Source organism: Arvicola amphibius, chromosome 3, assembly GCF_903992535.2.
Source record: "Arvicola amphibius chromosome 3, mArvAmp1.2, whole genome shotgun sequence".
In the NCBI taxonomy this organism is placed as follows: Eukaryota; Metazoa; Chordata; class Mammalia; order Rodentia; family Cricetidae; genus Arvicola; species Arvicola amphibius.
This window is the reverse complement of record NC_052049.1, coordinates 177,198,130-177,204,541: the sequence shown is the minus strand read 5'-3', so window position 1 is coordinate 177,204,541 and position 6,412 is coordinate 177,198,130.

Below are 6,412 nucleotides of genomic sequence, written 5' to 3'. Positions count from 1 at the left end.
ATCATAAACAGGGCTGGGCCAATGTGGGGGTGGGGGTGGGGTTAAAGCTCTAATTGAGAGTTTGGAGAAAATGTTGCTGTAAAGATTTGATTTCAATCCATACAAAGAAACCTCATTCTGTAGAAGATTTTTCTTCTCTTGTTTAAAGCAAGATGGATCTCAGTGTTACAAAGTGCAATTAACAGGAACAGTGTACAAAGCCCTGGATTATCCTAAAAAGGAAAGAAAGGTGGTACAGTACCACAAGCTTGTGACCCGAGCACTGGGGAAGTTGAGGCACGAAAGCTGCTGTGCATGACCCCGAGTTCCAGGCTAGCAGGCTACACAATGAGACCTTGTTTCAAATAAACAAGTCGGACACAACAGCACACGCCTTTAATCATAGCACTCATGAGTCAGAGGCAGGTGGATCTCTGTAAGTTTAAGACCAGCCTGGTCTCCACAGTGAGCTCCAGGCCAGATGAGGGATACGTAGTAAAATGCTGCCTCAAAAAAAAAGTGTGGTTAGAGAGATGGCTCAGTGGTTAAGAGTACTGGCTGCCCTTCCAGAAGATTCTAGGTGCTGGATTGCAGGATCCAACATACACATTTCCTTGGCCACCAGTCATGCACATGGTGTACATATAGCCATGCAGGAAAACACTCACACACATGAAATAAAATAATAATAAAATTAGTTTTAAAAGGTTAAAAGTGGGGTGGGGCAGGAGAAATGACCCAGTGATTAAGAGCACAAGCTGGGCTTGCAGAGGACCGGGGTTCAGTTTCCAGCACCCCTGCACCCATGTCAGTCACCCACCCGAGAGTCCAGCTCCTTCTTCTGGCCCCTCGGGCGCCAGTATTCACATCTGCACAAACTCACACCCACACACAAAGACTTTGAAATAAAAGAAAAATACTTTTCAAGTAACTATAAAGTTCAGACTTTCAAAGTGATTGCCTGCGAGCGTATTTGAATCCACCACAGCAGAACTCTCACTCGTGCAGAGATGGACATCTTGGCCCACATGTCCACACAGAGTGTGTTTTGTTTTTTTAATCATAACATACAATCTGTTCTGAGGCGATGTCTATCCAGCACGTTCTTGGTCAGATGACAGAGTAGTTAGCTGGCGTTGATCTTCCCACATGCCAGGGATTTATGAGCTTGACGATCACAGCTACAGTTAAGAGATTTATTTATGGACATGTGTTACACTTCTCGCAGTCACCCTGCCTCGGTCGTAGGCAGTGGAACACTGATCTGAACTCCCTGCGTTGCAGACCTGAAGAAGGCTAGGAGGAAGGTGACCATGTAGTGTACGTGTATGTGTGAAGGGCTGATAAAAATAAGGACATTGTCCTTATTTTTTGTGCTCTTCATATGGGGTGGGACCTTGATGCAGACTTATCAAACTCTTGGTTGAGAAGTCAAAGTCTAGGAACAGAGAATGCTTATCTCAGCCAATATCCCATAAAGAGTTTTCCCAAGTAGGAGTAGAGAAAGGACAGGGTAACTCAAAAGATCAAATACTGGCTAGGATCAGAGGCCACCCCCCAGGAAGCCAGAGGCAGATTGAATACAAATAGAAGAGTTTCAAGACTGCCTGAAGGACAGGCGTTGACTTGAGCCTTCAGCACTAAATGGGGTGAAGACCCACAGTAGTGGGGCCCAGTACCCTGCCAAATGCAAAACTCAAGAGGGAGCAGAAATGCCAGTTATTTGAAGAAATGATCAGTCTCTATAGGGCAGTGTCTAACCAAGGCATAAGACAAGCCTCAACTGGGGAAGAACAGGATTGGGAGGTGGGAAAATGGGAAGCCCTGAAGCAGCCCTGAGAAGCTAAATTCCCAGTCCTGCCTTCACAATCTATGGGCTTTGCAAGAGAAGCATCCTCTATTCCAGGGAGGAAAAGAAGAAGGGTCCTCAGAGGACAACCAGGCAGACAAAAATCCATAAATACACTGGTAAAGATAGGCATTCATCATGGAAGGAGGCTTAGAAAGACCCCAGAGAGAGGGCGGTGTGAAGTGGTGCTCATGAAACAGGACCAACACTGGAGAACAGCTTAGGATAATGAAGATAGAGCCATAATAGGACCTGCATCCTCAAACATTGCAAGTGCACAGCATGGGTGTAGATGGGCAGTTTGACCCCAGGGTACCCAGGCCTGGGTGGAAGACGATGGATTGTCAGGATAGTTTTACATCTTCAGAAGACTCCGCCCAAAGCTTTCATGGATCCCGGGAAGTTAGAAGAGCAAGCTGATAGAACCCCATCTCGGAACCAAGAAGACAACCCAGGATGCCGTCAAATGGGATGTAAAAACAGAACAGTTCGGTTTCCACAACAGGGCATCAATTATGCCCAGTCCATTACCTAGACACCAGCTCACTGGAAACAACATAGTCTGAAGGAAGACAGAAAACTCAGCCCCTCACTCTCCCAGTAACACTGGGGCCTACAGAGTTCTGGCTACAGCAAGGAATTAGGGAGCCCCAGGGAAAATGCAGCTGTGTTAGTGACTGTATTTGTTGCTTTTCTTGGAGCTCTGACAGGAAACATGACAGAAGTGACTTACAGAATAAAAGGTTTATTTGGGCTCTGGGATATGGTCTGCCATGTGGGGAAAGTCGTGGAAGCAGGACGGGGAGGAAGCTGGTTACATTCCATCCATCCATAGCCAGAAAGGAGAAAGAGATGAAGGCTGGCGTCCAATCTTTTAGTGATATTCCATCTGTATTTAATTAAAATGCCTGAAGTTCAGAGAGTAAAATGGCTGCACTGGTCAGCCTTACAGACCAGGCACTGGTGACACACACCTTTAATCCCAGCCCTAGAGAGGAATATAAAACAGGAGGAGACAGCTCTCACACACAGTCTCATTCTGAGATTCCTGGAGGCAGGATCGTCATTTCGGACTGAGGTAGAAGTGAGAACCAGTGGCGGTGGCTGTCCTTCAGATTGAACCAATTTCTGTGTCTGGGCTTTTATTAATTGTGCTACATAATCTGCTCTTTTTGTCAGCCCAGGACTCCTGCCCATGGCCTGGTGCCACTACAGTTCCTGTGGGTTGTCCCACCTCAGTTAGCCTGACTTGGAGACGTCCTCAAGAACACACTCCTAGATTTGCCTCCTAGGTGACTCTAGACCTGTTCAAATTGACAGTCAAGACCAGCCACTGCACACCTCTGTCACAAGCAACAGTGTCACTATTGGGAGCAGCAAGCATTGTCATTGAGCAGACCACCTACTGAATGGGTTGGAGCTGGAGAAAGAAAGACTTTGTGATCAAACACTCACCTTCCACAAGGAAAACCATCCAGGAAAGTGTGTCAAGGACAACTAGGCAACAGCGGTCCATTTGCTCGAAGTTGGGGAAAACTTCCATTTTGTGACTGCATCCTCGAGTGTAGAATCAGAAGACCTCCATTAAATACTAAATCCACCCGAGTCTCATTAGCTGAGAGCATGCAGTAACATGCGACAATCCCTTTGGGTTTCAGTTTTTCTGCCTGCCTGCTATTTTGTCATTTTGGAAGAGAAAAGTTAATTGAGAAAATGCCTTCATCAAACTGGCCCATAGGCACATCTGGGTGGCATTTTCTGGACTGTTGACTAATGTAGGAGGGCCCAAAGCCACTGTGGAAGGTGTCACCCCTGGGCAGATGGGCCTGGGCTGTATAAGAAAAACATCTGAAAGTGAGCCTGGGAGCAAGGCAGTAAGTAGCATTCCCCTGCGGTCCCTACCTCTGCATTCCTGCTCTGATTTCCTTCAATGATGGACTGTGATCAGGCCATGTAAACCAAATAAACCCTCTCCCTCCCAAGTCGCTCTTGGTCATGATTTGTATCACAACAACAGAAAGACAAGTAGACAGTCCCAAACAGCCACAAGGTCTCATTCACACCGAGGGAACCGGCGTCCTGCTTGGCCCAGATGGGCTTTCCAATGGTGCAGGATTTTCCACATTTGGGGATGCAGAGGCAGACAGATCTCTGTGAGTTCAAGGCCAGCCTGGTCTACAGAGTGAGTTCCAGGACAGCCAGAGCTGTTACACAGAGAAATCCTATCTCTAAAATAAACAAAAACAAAAAAAAGAAATTGGTGTTTAAAATACCCTGTAATAGCCAATACAAAATAAATAAATAAAAATAAAAGGTTACTGCACCTAATAGAGAATTATTTTTTAGATGTATTTATTATATGTGTACAGTATTCTGCTTGCACACTAGAAGGGGGCACCAGACCTCATTACAGATGGTTGTGAACCACCATGTGGTTGCTGGGAATTGAACTCAGGACCTTTGGAAGAGCAGCCTGTGCTCTTAACCACTGAGCCATCTCTCCAGCCCCCTAATAGAGAATTATTAACTTGCTCTCCCTAACAGGGAAATTCCCCTTAATATATGTTCCCTGTTATTGGCCTCTCAGTTTCTGGTGATTTCCCCAGATCTGCAGCCTGCAGATTCGGCGCTGAGACTATTCACTGAGGAGGCAGAGATGGGGGGAACTGGAAGAAATTTCCCTTCCCACCGAGTCACTTGTTAAGGGTATTTTCCAGACACCGTTTGGGAACAAACTCATTCTGCTCACTTGTAGGTATGCAATTGACAAACATCTGTGAAGTCACAGTTGATAATGCAAACACCCCAAGGAGAATTTCCTAAGTGAATTTTAAAGCTGGAACATGGCCTTACAGAAAGCTGCGGAAATGCTTCCGTTCTGTACTTCAGGAACCCAGCCAGCATCCACAGGATGCAAACTGGAGTCACTGACGAAGAACACCAAAGTGACATGGCGCTTTATATACACTGTCATCACTGGTGACACACCAGGCTCTCCCACACGGTGTCACCCTTGATCTTTACTGCCTTCGTGACCGTGACTGAGACACCCAAAGGGAGATTAAGTTTGTTTCTCTGCTATTGTCTTAGAAGTGTCTCTGATGGAGGAGTGTCTATGTGTTACTTTCATTATTAATAAAGATACTGCCTTGGCTCTTTAAGAAAACAGAAAATTAGGTAGGCGGAGTAGACAGAACAGAATGCTGGGTAGCAGGAGTGGGGAGACGCTTCAGGCAGTCGCGATAGGGAGTCTCCATGCTGCTCCTCTCCGAGATGGATGCAGGTTAAGATCTCTCCTGGTAAGCCACACCTCGTGGTGCTACACAGATTACTAAATATGGGTTAAAGGAAGATGTGAGAATTAGCCAATAAGAGGCTGAAACTATGGACCAGGCAGTGTTTTAAAAGAATACAGTTTCCGTGTAATTATTTCGGATGTAAAGCTAGCCGGCGGCTGGGTGGCGGGACGCAGCCCCTCCACTTCCTTCTACATGTCTCTACTTTGCATTGGTTTTATCTGCTGACCCACTGGCAACCATGTCCCTAAGTGCCTGCTAGCAGAGTCCCAGCACCTGATGGGGTCTCTATGAGAGGCACCTACCAGTCCTTAGTCTATTCTGCCTATTTTTTCCTAAACTGTTTGACAACCACAGGAGAAGGGCTGTGACCCCCATATTGCCTCCAGTATTCCTGGGTTCCTTCTTTAAGTACAGGGTCTCATGTAGCTCAGATTAGTCTTGAACTCCCTACATAGCTGAAGATGATCTTGAAGCCCTGATCCTCCTGCCTCTACCTCCCAAGTGCTGGGATTACAGGTGTGTGCCACCACACATCACTTCCAGAGCATCTCTGAGTGAGCATACCTTCCTTGTTTTAACGGTCTATCCCTGGCACCTTTCAAGTGAAGGAAAGTGCCTGTCTCTTCTCCCTAAGCCTACTCACTCACTCTCAGCTGGTGCCCGGTTCCCACCCATCACACATCATTGTGCCACTTCCAACTCTGCCACACTTACTGCCTGAAACTCCTCCCCGTCCTGCAGCCAGAAAGCAGGCTTCTCTTTCCTGGAGGTCCCAGGACCTCAGGAGACAGCCTAAAGACACCCGAGGACAAATAAAAAGATACCCTAGGACAAAAAAAAGAGGTACCCAGGCTCTTAGCTCTCCCCTCCTGTGCCTGCTGCCTTTTTGAGTGCCTATGTTAATGATTAAACCAGCAGCTTGCTGGTTAATTTCCAATTAGCTGTGCCAGGTAGTCCAGGCCTTCCTGCACGTCAGAGTGCACAGAAACCACCTGAAACTTGTTAAGTGCACACTGGTATCTGATCAGTTTTCTGGGGGTGGGCCCCGGAATTTGCATTTCTCATAGTCAATGTTACTGGTCCCTGCCCCACATTCTGAGTAGCAAGGATATAGAGTCAAAACCCAGGGCCTCCTAGGAGTGTTGCTTGTCTGCAAGTGTTTATTTTATAGTGAACGTATGATATTATCAAAACATGCCACGGAGAACAGGGACAAGGGATGTCCCACATGGTTACCTTCCACAGGGAACAGCAAACAGGCCAGACTTGAGTGTACACCTTTATT